Below are 19,363 nucleotides of genomic sequence, written 5' to 3' on the forward strand. Positions count from 1 at the left end.
AGAAGAGAAGAGAAGACACAAAGAAGTAGACTAGAAACAAAAGGGCAATAAAACTGTGGATAGATCAGAAAATTTTAACGAGGATACTATTTCAAAATACATTCCACCAAAAAATTTAAAAAATTAGATAAAACAGAAAATTCTCTAGAAAAATTATAACCTACTATTGCTGACTCAAGGTGAAATTTTCTACCTGTACAGACTATTAATCATTAAATTGAAAAAATAGTTCAAAACATGCACATATTTTTTTTTCCACCTAAATAGCTCTAGCTGGCTCACATGTTCTTCATATACAGAATTTCAAAAGAGCCATCATTTTGAGTCCTTTGCCTTGGTACACTGTCTGTGTCTTCTTTTTAGTTTTATTTTTTACTTTGCTAAGCTCTGTTTGGTCTTCTTCTTTTCCCTATTATATAAACAGCACTTGCTTTGTGCCAGGCTCTGTTCTAGGTACTTGTGATAAAAAATGAATTAGACATGGTTCCTGCCTCAGAGGGACTCACAGTCTAGTAGAAGTTCAGATAAGTCACCAATAACGTAAGAAAGTTAAAGACATTGTGGCATGGGGCATTCGATTAGGCTGGTGCAAAAGTCATTGCAGTTTCTGCCATTACCGCAATTACTTTTGCACCAACCTAATAGGTGCAGGTTGAGAACGGATACAGCCATTCTGGATCTGGATCTTCCAAAATGCTATATAGTGTTAGAAGTGAAGACGTCATACTTTATCAATTTTTTTTTTTCTTATTTACATGTCTAAGATTTTCAAGTTCCTGTTTGGAAATAATTTTAAACTTACAGAAAAGGTACAAGAATATTACAGAAACAACTCCTGAAAGGATCACCTTAAATCTTAACCTATCAGCCTAGAGGGCTGCACCCAACTCTACATGGCGTGGGGAGGGCAACAGATCAAAGGGAGAAACTTCCATTAGAGTTCAGCCGCCTGAAAAATGTGTCCCCAGGTGTTCCGGGGAGGGAAAATCGATTACCACGTAGCATCAACAAACAACACTTTGCTGCCCATGCTCTCTTAAACTTATATTTATCTGGCTATCCAGCTCCTCCTGATTTCAAAACTTTCTCCACCCAAGATGTCTGGGAGTGTCTAAAAAGTGTCCTTCCAAATGTAAAGGATTCTTTTTTTTTTTTTTTCCTCGTCTTTTGAGGCGGAGTCTCCCTCTGTCGCCCAGGCTGGAGTGCAGTGGCGCCATCTCGGCTCACTCAAGCTCCGCCTCCCAGGTTCACGCCATTCTCCTGACTCAGCCTCCCAAGTATCTGGGACTACAGTCGCCCACCAATAAGCCCGGTTAATTTTTTTGTATTTTTAGTAGAGACGGGGTTTCACCATGTTAGCCAGGATGGTCTCGATTTCCTGACCTCGTGATCCGCCCGCCTTGGCCTCCCAAAGTGCTGGGATTAAAGGCGTGAGCCACCGCGCCCGGCAGGGATTCTTAAATTTAGTGCCATGCATAGTCAAATAAATAGGAAATGACATTTTTCTTTTTTTGCACTGGTTTTTAAATACCTTTCTCAAAAGGTCAATTCTGGAATTAGTTTGATATAGAAATAATTATCTAGGAAAAATATATTCAAAGAGAATATTTGCTAAAGAAATGATTGCATCAGTGGTCCAGGGGAAATAAATCAGTCACAGAAGCACTATACAACTTTGTTCTCCTAATTATAGGGCCCCATGGGACCCCCAATTAGGCAAGTGTCCTCTCTTCCATGTCACTCTTGCTTCTTTGGTGAATTCATTTTGAAAAAGTATGCCTTAAACTTTGAGCTGGACTTGAGAAAATACCTGCATTTGTCACAGTTTTTTTTCATTGCAGGCATTTTAGGCCCTATTATTTTTAAAGAAAATAAATGTTGTAACAATTGTTGATGATAGAGATTTCTCTGTGTGGAATATTTTATGATCCATAGTAGAGAATTTTATATAATGCCAGAGTAGAGAAAATATTTGAATTAAAGGAACACCTGGCTGACTGTTGGTCATAGGAAGTAGGTAATACTGAATAGAAGCTCATTGGTAGGTTTCAACCCTCAAGCTTTTTCCTGTTCTTCAATTCCTTAATCACTTTATTCTTGATTTTCTTTGGAGATTTTGGAGCACCAGCATCCTATTATATGACTAATCTTCCCAGGAGATGTTGAGTCTTTCTCACCTTTCACATTTCATATGTGGCATGAGCCTCTTTTTGCCAATGTAAAGGACCAGGCACCAAGTAAACCTCAGATAAAAGTTCATAATTTCCTCCACTAACTTCTTAATAGATCACCTCATCCTCTCTTTTAAAATAATCAATGCTTGGACTTTTCGGGAATTAGGAATGGTTTTTAACTCTGGTTACTGATATGGTTTGGCTCTCTGTTCCCATCCCAATCTCATCTTAAATTGTAGTCTCCATAATCCTCAGGTATTGTGGGACGGACCCAGTGGGAGGTAATTGAAACATGGGGGTAGTTACCTCCATGCTGTTCTAGTGATAGTTCTCATGAGATCTGATGGGTTTTATAAGGGGCTTTTACCCTTTTGCTTGGCACTTCTCCTTCCTGCCATCATATGAAGAAGGATGTGTTTGCTTCCCCTTCTGCCATGATTTTAAGTTTCCTGAGGACTCTGCCACCATGATGAACTGTGAGTCAATTAAATCTCTTTCCTTTAAAAATTTCCCAGTCCCAGGTATATCTTAATTGGCAGCATAAGAACAGATTAATACAGTTACACATTAGGGTCAATCAGAGATATTAAAAAAACCCCAATGCCCAGATCATACCCCAGGTCAATTAAGTCAGGACTTCTGAGGGTGGAAACCAGGAATCGGTAATTCTTTTTTTTCCCCTAAATCAACTCTGCAAGGATTATGTATCGGTCATTCTTAAAGCTTTTGGGTAGTAACAACAACATACAGCCACAGTAAACAACCCATATTTAGGGCAGTATTTCTTAAACCTGAGTGAGCACAGAGATAACCTGGGCATCCTGTAATAGGCATGTTCTGATTTATTTCATCTGAGGTGGGGCCTGAGAGTCTGCATTTCTATGGTGCTCAAAGGTGTTGTTGATGCTGCTAGTCCCCAGATATGCTTTAAGTAGCAAGGTACTTAGAGAAGCTAAGTCAGCACTTGCCTTCCTCAGTTCTCCTTAATGAGACAGTGTGTTGTCTTAAGACTGGATCTGTTTTGTGGTGGACATTGGTGTAAATAGGATGTAGACAATATAGCAGCGATTCAGCTTCACCATTTTGGAGCTTCATGGGACTCTAGGGCCCCAGTAGGTCTCCATAAACTTCTAGGGTGAAACTTCTAGGAAAAATGATTTTCTTGACTCTCCATATTCAGGAGAGGAGACTGCCCCACTCCTCATTATAATTCCCCTAAGAGGTAGAATCAGGTACCTGCATCTGTAGGAGAAGTTAAGGAAAGAGTATTTTAGACACCATAAGACAAGAAGACAGGTTTCTAATGTGTTTACTGAAAAATAAGCCCTGTTGACACAGGCGGGGCTTGAGGGCTTGATGGCTTTTTAAAATTGATGTTTCATAGAAGCAGAAACAGCTTTTTCCTAGGGGAGCAACCATAAAGATTATGGGGGTAGGTTGTGTTTGAGCAGAATGAGAAAAATTTGCCTGAATAGCAGTACCTCGGGTTAACTATATCAGCCTTTTCTCTGGAGAAGTTCAGCATTCTAGCTTCTGTTTCTGTGAACATTCTAATGAATAATAATAAAAATAAAATACTTCTTTATGCTATTTACAGAAGTAAGCCAATTCTTTGTTTAAAACAAAATGCATAACAATTCACAAGAGACAGTTTTTATATCCTCATTTAACCTGCTGCCTCTAGCGGACCTCAGAAGGAACAAATGAAGTTCATCTTTCACTGCTTTCAAAAATGCTTCCTCAAGCAGTTAATCAGATTAAATGGCCATACAGCTCGGTAGGACATACAAGAATAAGCCTGGATTTTGAAGTCAAACTGTAAACTATGGCTTTGATCCTTATTCCCTGTGTGGCCTGAGCATGTTTCTTAACCTCAAAGTCTCTAATTTTCATCTGTAAAATGCATAAAACTCCAAGTTCATATCAATGGCTTTAATCAGTCATAGCTATTAGTACTTTCAAAAATTGCATAGATTCTTGATAATTTGTTTTCTTGAAATTAATTAATCCTAGACATAAAAGGATGTTAAAGATTATCAGGTAACTGGGAACTATTAATATTTGAAAGGTTCTTAGGCTAAGACTCAGATTCTGGGAAATGAGAGTCTAAGTTACAAAATATTGAGTATTTAGCATTCAGGGTAGGAAAAGTACATGGTCATTATTTAGTAAACATTTTTTTCCTTCCCATTTCCTTCTTCCTTCCAGGATAGATTTGGCATAAGGGTCTTAAGCCTAGGTGAACCCACAAGCAGTTTGACCTGGGGCAGAGACCATTGTGTAGGCTTTGCCTGAGGGTGGGTGGCAAAGGAGACTGCATCACAGGAAGAGTGAAGAGTGGGGTCTCCAGGGAAACCAGAGTACGTCAGCCCTTTCTCTGCATTTCCCCAGAGGAGGCAGAGCTCAGTTCCCTGTCTTCTGTGGGCCCAGCTTGTGTGGGCTGCTTTTTCAAGGTACTCTGGGTTTTCTATAATGGGAATCTCAACAGATGAGTTGTACAGTGTAATTATGTACATGAATTTGCCATTTCCTATTCTCAGGTTGAATATTTCATACTTGAGAACATGCATAAAATGCAGTGACCTTAGGTTTATCCTTATTCCACGGAGGTCACTTCTTCAGCCTGAAAAATCTCACAGTATGATGACAGTTTTGTTTATTCAATTTAAACTTTGAACCGTAGCTTATTTTAAACCTTCTATGATATTAATTTGCAGATTGGATCTAATATTTTGTATGTTTAAAAAATGCTGCTCTCTGAAAAGAAATTAAACACATTGTCTTTCATAAAATTTTAGCCTCAGAACAAATGTCTATTTTTACAGGACCTAAATGTAGGTCCCTCCCTAAAGAAAGTTAGGTTTTACTCGAAGAGGGAAAGGATTACAGAAGAAGGATGAGAAAGAGAAATTTAGAAGTGAATCTTTGTCTTTTGTGATGGTTAGCCATTCAATGATGGATGAAACTCTAGATAAAAAGATACTCATTTTGATGAGGGTAACTACTGTGTGCCAGACACAGTTAATGAGAGTTAATTATTTATTGTATGCCAGGAATTATTCTAGGCCATTTTTATAGCTTTTCCATTTACTTTCCACAGTAGCTTAGTGAAGGAGGCATTAGTTATTCATCTACAGAGATAGGTGAGGGAATTGATTGTTACAGTTTCAATATATTCCTGAGATTTACAGCAAATTCATGGTTGAGCCAGAATCAAATCCAGATCCTTACATTAATAATACTGTGGGAAAAGATGACCCTTCAAATGTTAGCAGCTTTTCTCCCTCACTTTAATGCCTATTGCTGCTTGGCTGTGAGGTGCCTTCAAATCCACACAATTCTATGCCTCAGGATAAAGGCACAGCCCTGGCTTATCTCATAGAAAAGAGAGAAGACAAAGAATGGAGCCATGCAATGCTCAACTTCCATAGATAATTCACTGGCTAGAGAAGATCACATGGCCAAGTCTGCAACACTGTGATGGGGAGACAATGGGGGCGTATAACCCTCTCACAGGAACTGAACACCGTGGACAGTAACACAACCTACTACCCAAGTATTACTCCAAGTACAGTGTTCTTCCCGTTCCACAATATTGTGTAGAGGTTTTATAAACTGTAAAGTGTTATACAAATGGGTTATTCATAATGTTGCTTACACATTTATGAAATCATAGATTTCAGCTTTTGTTTTGCCTTCAAATACTATGCCAAAATGTATATAAAAGCAAAATTTCATTATGGAGATGAATAAGACTCAGGACCTATCTGAACCCTAATTTCAGAAGGCCTTTTTTAATGTCTACTTATCTAAATATGCTCAAATCTATTTGTAAAATTTATGTTTATTAAGAAAATTCTTGCCCTCACTGGAATGTTGACTACATGACTACATAAGTCATTTGGGCCAAAGAAACCCACTATGTCTGGCCATATTTACCTAGTGATTTCAGTGAAAGCAAAGAAGTTTGCCAATCTCCCTATTTACCCCATCATCCTTCAGACTCAGTCTCAGCACAGACTCTATGCGCCATCATCCGTTCTACCCTCTGACATATGTCCCAAGGGTTTTTGAGAACATGCATAAAACACATTAGACTGTCTGATTGTGTATTTAGTATTCCAACTAACCTAATTTAAGCATGTGGAGAATGACTTGTTATTGGGGAAAAGAAGCCACTGAGAAATTTTCTCTCTCTACAAGAATAAATGCAGTAAATACAATAACATATTGTACTAATTCAAGAAGCCCAAAACATTTCCAAAGACAGGAACAACGTCCCAGTGAGGGCAAGAATATAGCCTTACATTCTATCTGTGCTATTACTCTAGCACCACCCTACAAAGCACCCCCTCCATCACACACACACACACATGTGCAAACATACTCGAGGCAAGTGTGTTAAAAATCACTTCATTAACCCTAGTGGAAGGCACAACTACTAGCAGTTGTCTTAAAATGAAAATGGCTTTAAAAAAAGAACAATTTGGTAAGGGAACTAATATTTAATAATGTCATGGGCATTTTGGTCAGAGCTTTGCATATGTATTGAAGGCTATTTTATCTTTTCATTTCTCAGTTTACCCACATGTATTAATAATAATAAAAAAATAATCAATTGCTGGAGAGATGTTCCCAGATGGCCAAATAGGAACAGCTTCAGTCTGCAGCTCCCAGTGTGAGCGACACAGAAGATGGGTAATTTCTGCATTTCCAACTGAGGTACTGGGTTCATTGCACCAGGGCTTGTCAGACAGTGGGTGCAGCCCACGGAGCAGGGCGGGGTATCGCCTCACCTGGGAAGCACAAGGAGTCAGGGAATTCCCCTTCCTAGCAAAGGGAAGCTGTGATAAATGGTACCTGGAAAATCAAGACACTCTCACCCTAATACTGCACTTTTCCAATGGCCTTAGCAAACAGCACACCAGGAGATTATATCCTGCGCCTGGCTCAGAGGGTCCCAAGTCCATGGAGCCTCGCTCACCATGGAGCTAGCACAGCAGTCTGAGATCCAACTGCAAGGCAGCAGCGAGGTTGGGGGAGGGGCGTCGGCCATTGCTGAGGCTTGAGTAGGTAAACAAAGCAGCCAGAAGCTCAGATTGGGTAGAACCCACCGCAGCTCAAGGAGACCTGCCTGCCTCTGTAGACTCCACCTCTAGGGGCAGGGCATAGCTGAATAAAAGGCAGTGGAAACTTCTGCAGACTTAAATGTCCCTGTCTGACAGCTTTGAAGAGAGTAGTGGTTCTCCCAGCAGAGAGTTTGAGATCTGAGAATGGAGAGACTGCCTCCTCAAGTGGGTCCCTGACCCCCAAGTAGCCTAACTGGGGGATACTCACAGTAGGGGCAGACTGACACCTCATATAGCTGGGTGCCCCTGTGAGACAAAGCTTCCAAAGGATCAGGCAGCAACAGTTGCCATTCTGCAATATTTGCTGTTCTGCAGTCTCCCCTGCTGATACCCAGGCAAACAGGGTCTGGAGTGGACCTCCAGCAAACTTCAATAGACCTGCAGCTGAGGGTCCTGGCTATTAGAAGGAAAACTAACAAACAGAAAGGACACCCACACCAAACCCCATCTGTACGTCACCATTAACAAAGACGAAAGGTAAACAAAACCACAAAGATGAGGAGAAACCAGAGCAGAAAAGCAGAAAATTCTAAAAATCAGAGCACCTCTTCTCCTCCAAAGGAACTCAGCTCCTCGCCAGCAATGGAACAAAGCTGGATGGAAAATGACTTGGACAAGTTGAGAGAAGAAGGCTTTGGATGATCGGTAATAACAAACTTCTCTGACCTAAAGGAGGATGTCTGAACCCATTGCAAAGAAGCTAAAACCTTGAAAAAAGATTAGATGAATGGCTAACTGGAATAAACAGTGTAGAGAAGTCCTTAAATGACCTGATGGAGCTGAAAACTATGGCAAAAGAACTACATGATGCATGCACAAGCTTTAGTAGCCGATTTGATCAAGTGGAAGAAAGGGTATCAGTGATTGAAGATCAAATTAACGAAATGAAGCAAGAAGAGAAGTTTAGAGAAAAAAGAGTAAAAGGAAATGAAAAAAACCCTCCAAGAAATATGGGACTATGAGAAAAGACCAAATCTACATCTGATTGGTGTACCTGAAAGTGATGGGGAGAATGGAACCAAGTTAGAAAACACTCTTCAGGATATTATCCAGGAGAAATTCCCCAACCTAGTGAGGCAGGCCAACATTCAAATTCAGGAAATACAAAGAACACCACAAAGATACTCTTCGAGAAGAGCAACTTCAAGATACAATATTGCCAGATTCATGAAAATTGAAATGAAGGAAAAAGTGTTAAGGGCAGCCAGAGAGAAAAGTCGGGTTACTCACAAAGGGAAGCCCATCAGACTAACAGCAGATCTCTCGGTAGAAACTCTACAAACCAGAAGAGAGTGGGGGCCAATATTCAACATTCTTAAAGAAAAGAATTTTCAACCCAGAATTTCATATCCAGTCAAACTAAGTTTCATAAATGAGGGAGAAATAAAATCGTTTACAGACAAACAAATGCTGAGAGGTTTTGTCACCACCAGGCCTGCCTTACAAGAGCTCCTGAAGGAAGCACTAAACATGGGAAAGAACAACCAGTACCAGCCACTGCAAAAACATGCCCAATTGTAAAGACCATCAATGCTAAGAAGAAACTGCATCAACTAATGAGCAAAATAACCAGGTAACATCATAATGACAAGATCAAATTCACACATAACAATATTAACCTTAAGTGTAAATGGGCTAAATGCTCCAATTAAAAGACACAGACTGGCAAATTGGATAAAGGGTCAAGACCCATCAATGTGCTATATTCAGGAGACCCATCTCATGTGCAGAGACACACACAGGCTCAAAATAAAGGGATGGAGGAAGCTCTACCAAGCAAATGGAAAACAAAAAAAAGCAGGGGTTGCAATCCTAGTCTCTGATAAAACAGACTTTAAATCAACAAAGATCAAAAGAGACAAAGAAGGACATTACATAATGGTAAAGGGATCAATTCAACAAGAAAAGCTAACTATCCTAAATATATATGCACCCAATACAGGAGTGACAAGATTCATAAAGCAAGTCCTTAAAGACCTAAAAAGAGACTTAGACTCCAACACAATATTAATGGGAGACTTTAAAACCCCACTGTCAACATTAGACAGATCAACAAGACAGAAAGTTAACAAGGATATCTAAGAACTGAACTCAACTCTGCACTAAGCAGACCTAATCGATATCTACAGTACTCTCCATCCCCAAATGAACAGAATATGTGTTCTTCTCAGCACCACATCACACTGATTCCAAAACTAACCACATATTTGGAAGTAAAGCAAATGTAAAAGAACAGAAATTATAACAAACTGTCTCTCAGACCACAGTGCAATCAAACTAGAACTCATAATTAAGTCACTCAAAACTGCTCAACTACATGGAAACTGAACAACCTGCTCCTGAATGACTACTGGGTACATAACGAAATGATGGCAGAAAAAAAGATGTTCTTTGAAACCAATGAGAACAAAGACACAACATACCAGAATCTCTGCGACACATTTAAAGCAGTGTGTAGAGGGAAATTTATAGCACTAAATGCCCACAAGAAAAAGCAGGAAAGATCAAAATTGACACTCTAACATCTCAATTAAAATAACTAGAGAAGCAAGAGCAAGCACATTCAAAAGCTAGCAGAAGGCAAGAAATAACAAAGATCAGAGCAGAACTGAAGGAGATAGAGACACAAAAAACCCTTCAAAAAATCAATGAATCCAGGAGCTGGTTTTTTGAAAGGATCAACAAAACTGAGAGATTGCTAGCAAGACTAATAAAGAAGAAAACAGAGAAGAATCAAATAGATGCAATAGAAAATGATAAAGAGGATATCACCACTGATCCCACAGAAATACAAACTACCACCAGAGAATACTAGAAACACCTCTACACAAACAAACTAGAAAATCTGGAAGAAATGGCTAAATTTCTGGACACATACACCCTCCCAAGACTAAACCAGGAAGAAGTTGAATCCCTGAACAGATCAGTAACAGGTTCTGAAATTGAGGCAATAATTAATAGCCTACCAACTGAAAAAAGTCCAGGACCGTACAGATTCACAGCTGAATTCTCCCTGAGGTACAAAGAGGAGCTGGTACCACTCCTTCTGAAACTATTCCAATCAATAGAAAAAGAGGGAATTCTCCCTAATTCATTTTATGAGGCCATCATCATCCAGCTACCAAAGCCTGGCAGAGATACAACAAAAGAAGAGAATTTTAGACCAATATCCCTGATGAACATTGATGCAAAAATCCTCAACAAAATACTGGCAAACCAAATCCAGCAGCACATCAAAAACCTTATCTGCCATGATCAAGTTGGCTTCATCCCTGGGATGCAAGGCTGGTTCAACATATGCAAATCAAGAAACATAATCCATCATATAAACAGAACCAAAGGAAAAAAACCACATGATTATCTCAATAAATGCAGAAAAGACCTTTGACAAAATTCAACAGCCCTTCATGCTAAAAACTCTCAATAAACTAGGGATTGATGGGACGTATCTCAAAATAATAAGAGCTATTTATGACAAACCCACAACCAATATCAGTGAATGGGTGAAAACTGGAAGCATTCCGTTTGAAAACTGCCACAAGACAGGATGCTCTCTCTCTCTCACCACTCCTATTCAACATAGTGTTGGAAGTTCTGGTCAGGGCAATAAGGCAAGAGAAATAAATAAAGGGTATTCAATTAAAAACAGAAGAAGTCAAAATTTCCCTGTTTGCAGATGACATGATTGTATATTTAGAAAACCCCATCATCTCAGCCCAAAATCTCCTTAAGCTGATAAGCAGCTTCAGCAAAGTCTCAGGATACAAAATCAATGTGCAAAAATCACAAGCATTCTTACACACCAATAACAGACAAACAGAGAGCCAAATCATGAGTGAACTCCCATTCACAATTGTCACTAAGAGAATAAAATACCTAGGAATCCAAATTACAAGGGACGTGAAGGACCTCTTCAAGGAGAACTACAAACCAATGCTCAACGAAATAAAAGAGGACACAAACAAGTGGAAGAACATTCCATGCTCACAGATAGGAAGAATCAATATTGTGAAAATGGCCATACTGCCCAAGGTAATTTATAGATTCAGTGCCATCCACATCAAGCTACCAATGACTTTCTTCACAGAATTGGAAAAACTACTTTGAAGTTCACGTGGAACCAAAAAAGAGCCCACATTGCCAAGACAGTCCTAAGCCAAAAGAACAAAGCTGGAGGCATCATGCTACCTGACTTCAAACTATACTACAAGTCTACAGTAACCAAAACAGCATGTTACTGGTAACAAAACAGAGATATAGACCAATGGAATAGAATAGAGCCCTCAGAAATAATACCATACATGTACAACCATCTGATCTTTGACAAATCTGACAAAAACAAGAAATTGGGGAAGGATTCCCTATTTAATAAATGGTGCTGGGAAAACTGACTAGCCATATGTAGAAAGCTGAAACTGGATCCCTTCTCTACACCTTATACAAAAATTCATTCAAGATGGATTAAGGACTTAAATGTTATACCTAAAACCATAAAAACCCTAGAAGAAAACAGAGGCAATATCATTCAGGCCATAGGCATGGGCAAGGACTTCATGTCTAAAACACTGAAAGAAATGGCAACAAAAGCCAAATTTGACAAATGGGATCTAATTAAACTAAAGAGCTTCTGCACAGCAAAAGAAACGACCATCAGAGTAAACAGGCAACCTACAGAATGGGAGAACATTTTTGCAATCTACCCATCTGACAAAGGGCTAATATCCAAAACCTACAAAGAACTCAAACAAATTTACAAGAAAAAATAAACAACCCCATCAATAAGTGGGCAAAGGATATGAACAGACACTCCTCAAAAGAAGACATTTATGCAGCCAACAGACACATGAAAAAATGCTCATCATCACTAGCCATCAGAGAAATGCAAATCAAAACCACAATGAGATACCATCTCACACCAGTTAGAATCTCGATCATTAACAAGTCAGGAAATAATAGATACTGGAGAGGATGTAGAGAAACAGGAACACTTTTACACTGTTGGTGGTACTGTAAACTAGTTCAACCATTGTGGAAGACAGTGTGGCGATACCTCAAGGAACTAAAACTAGAAATACCATTTGACCCAGCCATCCCATTGCTGTGTATATACCCAAAGGATTATAAATCATGCTGCTATAAAGACATATGCACATATATGTTTATTGTGGCACTATTCACAATAGCAAAGACATGGAACCAACCCAAATATCCATCAATAATAGACTGGATTAAGAAAATGTGGCACATATACACCATGGAATACTATGCAGCCATGAAAAAGGACGCATTCATGTCCTTTGTAGGGATAGATGAACCTAGAAGCTGTCATTCTGAGCAAACTATCACAAGGACAGAAAACCAAACACCACATGTTCTCACAGGTGGGAATTGAACAATGAGAACACTTGGACACAGGGTGGGGAACATCACACACCAGGGCCTGTCGTGGGGTGGAGGGATGGGGGAGGGATAGCATTAGGAGATATATCTAATGTAAATGATGAGTTTATGGGTGCAGCACACCAACATGGCACATGTATACATATGTAACAAACCTGCACATTATGCACATGTACCCTAGAACTTAAATGAAAAAAATAATCAATTGCTTTGAGTTGCAATTCTCTCATCTTTAAAATAAGAATGATAATACTTAATTCAAGGACCATTAAAATACATAAAGATATAATATACAAATGCCTGACATAGTTGCTGGTATAGAGAAATCTCCCATGATGGCCAGTTTTATGTGTCAACTAATCTAGGCCCAAGTCCCCATTTATTCAATCAAAAACTCATTTAGGTCTTGCTGTGAAGGTATTTTGTAGTTATGATTAACATCTACAATGAGCTGATTTTAAGTACGGGAGATTATCCTAGCTAATTCAGGAAGGTAGGAATCAATCTGTTGAAAGGCCTTAAGAGCTGAGCTGAGGCTTCCCTAAAGAATAAATTCTACCAGTGGACAGCAGCTTCAGCTTGTGCCTCTGGGTTCTAGACTGCCCTCCCTGATAGCCTGTGCTTCCAATTTTGGACTTACCTAGCCAGCCCCCACAATGGGCTCCTCAGGAGATGGTAAGGTCCCTATCAAAGATGAATGTAAGGGGAGGCTAGGCAACCACTTGAACGGGATGCAGAGGTGATTCAAAAAGTAAGTTGTGATTAGTTTTGAGGGACTTGAAGTTTCTTTCTAACTGAAGTCCTGGATTCCATTTGCCAATTGTTCCCATTAACATTCTTGGGGTACCTAGGCTCAAAAGAAGGGAGTCCAATAGCTAAGAATAAATACAAAACAATGGTACAGAACTGTTAGGTGTGTGAACACTGCTAAACTCAAGATGTCTGCTTTGGCAGTATAATAGACCAGACACCCTGAAAGTTCTTACTTTAAAACAACTAGATGCTAGATAAAATATTCCATTTAAAGATAGTGCTTGCTTTTAAGGAATTAAAGACAAAACTCCAAGACCTACTAATTCCCCCAAATTGAAGAAATCAAAATATGGGATGTTCTGTGAAAAAAATGTCTACTTTTACATTTGACCAATAAGGGGTCAAATGTAAAATGATAGAATGGTGAGGACATTGGCAGGAGAGTTTATGTGTGGGCAGTGTGGTCCCTCTCTAAAATGAGATACCAGTAGATTCATATTTCAGCTCTACAGATAGTATTTTAAGCTGAGGGGCTAAATAAGAACAAACAAACAGATCCAAAGGAAATTAGAATAAATAAAGTAATCCAAACACTGAGTCTTGGAGCCTCCAACATTCAGACTGAGATGAGGAGGAACCAGCCCTGGAGCCTGGGAAAAAGAAGGTAACAGTAAATCTAAAGAAGGTGGTGATCTGGACACTAAATGATGAAAGCATTTCTGGGAAGATGGCGTGATCAATGGAATCAAATGGGGCTGATATGTTAAGTAAGTTTAAGTCTGAAAATTGATTACTGTATTTAGTAAAATGGAATCATTGGTGATCTTCAGTAAAGCAGTTGCTGTGGTATATTTGGGTGTGAAAGCCTAATTAGAGAAGGTTCAAGAGTAAATGGATAGAGGGACAAATGTAACCATAGTGCAAAAAAGCAATGAGCCACATCCAAGTTGTGGGGGCATCATACAGAACACAAGCCTGGTTTCTTCAAATAAGTGAATGAGAGAGAAAAAGGTGGAGGGTGGGGAATGTTTTAGATTAAAGAGAATGAAGACACATCACAACCAAACAAAAACTATAGCCCTTATTTGGATTCTGATTAAAATAAACTAAAAAATTAGATAAACTTACATATGTGACTGATTATTAGATAATATTAAATCTTTGTGGCATATAAGAAATTGTCCTTTTTATTATTTTTGATACATTATTGATACAGACAGGAGACAGGGAAATACTGGGTAGAAGAGGGTGGTTCCCCAGCGAAGGCCTCACTCTCAAGCCTGGAAACCTGTGGCCCTAAATGAGAATAAGCGTTCCTATTTTCATGCCCCAAAATTGCCTTTTGGCCCACCATGGACCCCTATCCTTTACCCATATAAGCCCCAAACCCCTGGATCTAGAAAGAGAGGAACAGACAAACAAAAGAGTGGCAGAGAAGGAGAGAAGAGAAGGACTATTGGGAGGAGTTTGGCTGGAGACGGTTGGAGAATTGGCCGCTGGACACCGAACTCCAGGGGAAGACCATTGTCCCATTCCATCCCCTTTCAAGCTCCTCATGTAGCCCACTGAGAGTCACGTCCACCACCCAAGAAATGCCCCACATTCACCATCCTTCAAGTCTGTGTGTGACCTGCTTCTTCCAGGATGCTTGACAAGAGCTCAAGTTACAGAAAGCTGTCACACTGGCCCTCTGCCCTTGCATAAAGGCAGAGGGTCCACTGAGCTGGTTAACACCTAAGCCATCCTTGGATGGCAAGGCTAAAAGAGCAAACTGTAGCACATGCCCACTTGGGATCCAGGAGTTTCAGGCTCCCACCCCTTGATGCCGCCGTGGGAAAGGAGCCGAGGGGTGCTTGCCCTGGTTCCTGGACTTGTCCGTCTGTGTGCTCCCCCTCCCATAAGAGGTTTGAATAGTGCTGATGACTAAACAGACAAGTCACACCCCTGTCGCATGTTCTGCAAAGAGGGTCAGAGAACTCATTTCATTAATATGTACTTGTGGGATAAAATGATATGCTCTTTGGGATTTGCTTTAGACTCCAGGAATAAAAGCAGGGGGCATGGGGACTTATGCTCTCTACTTTTATGAATATTTGAAAATCGACACAACAAAAGTTTAACAGAGAGAGAGAGAAAATACAAAATATTTTAATTTTATCTCTACTGGAATCAAAATGCTGTTTAGGGCCAATGGTGGGTAGGATCACAGTAGTCCCAGGCAGAAGGAAGTACACATCCTTGGGAAGAAAGGGTGCCAATAAAGGCCAGAATTTCCACAGATTAAATGCAATCAATTTTGGAATCTCAATCAAGCATCACCAGATACCCAGAAAAAGAATCCACTGTAAATTGTTTCTCTGCTGCAGAAGGTACCCTGAATGCAGCAGAGAGACAGGAATAAAATAGGGAAAGAGATAAAGGGATATGAAAGACATAATCAGTATCATCTAATATACACTGGAATGCCAGAAAAATAGACTGGAGAATAAATATTTGAAGAGGAAATGACTGTAAATTTTTCAGAATGAATGAAAGACATTAATTCACTGATACAGGAAGCATAAAATGTATCAAGGAGGATAAATAAAAAGAAATCCACATCTAGCCATGATGACATGAAAATGCACAACACCAAAGATATCAAGCTCTTAAAGTAACGAACGAGAAGAAAAAACCAGGTCACTTAAAAGGGAACTACAAGTAGGCTGATAGAAGAAACGATGGAAGCCAGAATATGCTGAAATAGTACCTTTAAAATGCTGAGGTCAAATGAATCTCAACCTAGAAATATGTGCCCAGAAAAACTATCTCAGGATGAGGAATAAAATAAAAATAGTTTTAGAGAAACAAAAGCTGAGTTTACTGAAAGCTGAGCAACAGTCCTTAACTAAAGGACTTAATTAAAGTTATAATTTAGTAGAAGACAAAATGAACTTAGAGGGAAGTTATGAGGAGAACAAATGGAAGCACATAAATTGATAAATATGTAGATAAATCAACAGTAGTCTGTATAGAAAAATAATAAAGTATTATTTAAAGAGTTATACATTACCAAACCAAAATAGTAGTCTTTATAACACGTGAGTTCGTTGAGTGGAAGTGACTGAAGTTAAAACACATGCAGTTGTCTTGAAGATTAAAATATTAACGTTACACTGTGTTACACTTGATAAAAAGCAACTACTTAAGAATAGATAAAGAATATATATATTCCAAAGCGGTGTTGGTTGAGGGGGATGTGGAATAAGTAAATCAACCAATCAATCAGCCAGCCAACCAACTGCTTCGATCAAAAAACAAAAAGCAAGAAAGAAGTTTTGAAATATAGGACAAATGGAAAGCAAAAATGAGATGTTAAAACAAGTCTAATCCCCAATATATATAACTTAAGGTATTCATCTTAAGGGAGAAAATATTATTGAGAACAGAAAAGGTTAGCTGATAACAAAAATTCTTGACCAGAAATATTTAACAATCCTAAACCTGTATGCATATAATAAAATATATTATACATGTACCTCAATAATTTTAAATGTATAAATTGATAGAAATATATCAAAAAATTGACAATTCCATCATAGTGACAAAATTGAGTATACTTCTCTTAATTTTTGATAGATGAAACAGAAACCCTACCCCAAACAACAAAATGTAGACTATCTAGCCAACAATTAAAGTTTTATTTAAAAGATATATATAGACCCTTCTACCTAGAAAATTAGCAAATATGCATTATTCTCAAAAACCCATGAAACATTTATAAACCTGACCATGTATTAATCTATATAAAGCAAATCTCACTGCATCAAACAAAGTTAATATCATATTGACCATACTGTCTGATCTCAATACAATTAAAAGTCATTAAGGAGATGTGTAAACATAAAATCACCACACATTTGAAATTAAAAATAGAATGCTTCCAAATAACTTATAGGATAAGAACAGACAATTGAAATTATATATATATGTATATATACACACACACACACACATAATTAGAATCCTACATATAAAATTCTACATATAAAAATTTGCAGGTTACAGCCAAAGTGGTACCACAGGGAACATTTTACTTTTAAATGTTTACCTTAAAAAAAGAAGGCTTAAAATGAACTAGCTAACCATTTAATTTAAATGTTAGAAAAAGTCTAGTAGACTCCATCAGAAGGTAGAAAGATGAAGATAAGAAAAATAATATATACTAATATAGAAAAAGAAAGCAAAGACACACTAGAGAAAATAAGACTAAGTTTTTGAAAAGACCAGTTAAATAGATACAACAGTCAGATTTGATTAAGGAAGCTACCTAGTAAGTAGCACTTAAAACACTGTGAATGAAATCCAAGACGAAATTACGTATAAACAACATATCAATATGAACAACTTTACGACAATATCTCACTAATTTCAGAGATCGGACTTGGTTATTATCCTTATTTTGTAGATAAACCTAAGGCTAATCGCATACCACTCCCCTTATGGACTTCGTGACTTTTTCCAAGGGAAGCAGAGAATAAGTTGAAAAGCCAAATTCCAAACCCAGTTTTTTTTTATTTTATTTTTTTATTATACTTTATGTTCTAGGGTACATGTGCACAATGTGCAGGTTGTTACATAGGTATACATGTGCAATGCTGGTGTACTGCACCCATTAACTCGTCATTTACATTAGGTATATCTTCTAATGCTATCCCTTGCCACTCCCCCAACCCCACAACAGGCCCTGGTATGTGATGTTCCCCTTCCTGTGTCCAAGTGTTCTCATTGTTCAATTCACACCTATGAGTGAGAACATGTGGTGTTTGGTTTTCTGTCCTTGCAATAGTTTGTTCAGAATGAAGGCTTTTAGCTTCATCCATGTCCCTACAAAGGACATGAACTCATCCCTTTTTATGGCTGCATAGTATTCCATGGTGTATATGTGCCACATTTTCTTTTTTTTTTTTTTCATTTACATATTTTTATTTGGAAATGTTTATATCAGCACAAGGAAATAATTTTGGAGACACTGGATGTCATTAGTTTATTATAAAAAAGAACTATGGAAATTATTTACATGATGAAAGATTTCAGAACTTCAGTGGAATGGGCAGCTTCATGTTGATGCCATTTCAATAGTGATTTATTTCAGTCTAGGTACTTTCCAAGAATGTCACCATCTCTAAATAGGAAATAATCATTGTCATCTAGAACTACTTTGGTGCCTCCATACTCTGGCAGAAGAACTTTATCTCCAACTTTCACGCTAACCGGTTGAATCTCTCCACCCTTTCCTTTAGAACCCGATCCAACAGCGACTACTGTTGCTTGCAATACTTTTCCTTGAGATTTTTCTGGAAGCATAATGCCTCCTTTGGTTACAGTTTCAGCAGCACTCCTTTCAACCAACACTCGGTCAAAGAGTGGAAGAAACTTTCTAAACGCTTGTCCTGCCATGACTCCCTCCGCCTCAGACTCGTACTCTGCTCTCATGTGCCACATTTTCTTAATCCAGTCTGTCACTGATGGACATTTGGGTTGGTTCCAAGTCTTTGCTATTATGAATAGTGCCACAATAAACATACGCGTGCATGTGTCTTTATAGCAGCATGATTTATAATCCTTTGGGTATATGCCCAGTAATGGGATGGCTGGGTCAAATGGTATTTCTAGTTCTAGATCCTGGAGGAATCGTCACACTGTCTTCCGCAATGGTTGAACTAGTTTACAGTCCCACCAACAGTGTAAAAGTGTTCCTATTTCTCCACATCCTCTCCAGCACCTGTTGTTTCCTGACTTTTTAATGATTGCCATTCTAACTGGTGTGAGATGGTATCTCATTGTGGTTTTGATTTGCATTTCTCTCATGGCCAGTGATGATGAGCATTTTTTCATGTGTCTGTTGGCTGCATAAATGTCTTCTTT

General features: G+C 38.6%; 1 pseudogene across 1 annotated transcript; it reads right to left on the reverse strand.

Annotated features, from left to right (window-relative positions):
- Nucleotides 1-18,470: 18,470 nt before the first annotated feature.
- Nucleotides 18,471-18,927, reverse strand: LOC112606792 (annotated as a pseudogene). The gene has a single exon (XR_003115690.1). The product of XR_003115690.1 is annotated as a 10 kDa heat shock protein, mitochondrial pseudogene (transcript).
- Nucleotides 18,928-19,363: the final 436 nt, after the last annotated feature.

This window comes from Theropithecus gelada, chromosome 14 (assembly GCF_003255815.1).
Source record: "Theropithecus gelada isolate Dixy chromosome 14, Tgel_1.0, whole genome shotgun sequence".
Classification (NCBI taxonomy): domain Eukaryota; kingdom Metazoa; phylum Chordata; class Mammalia; order Primates; family Cercopithecidae; genus Theropithecus; species Theropithecus gelada.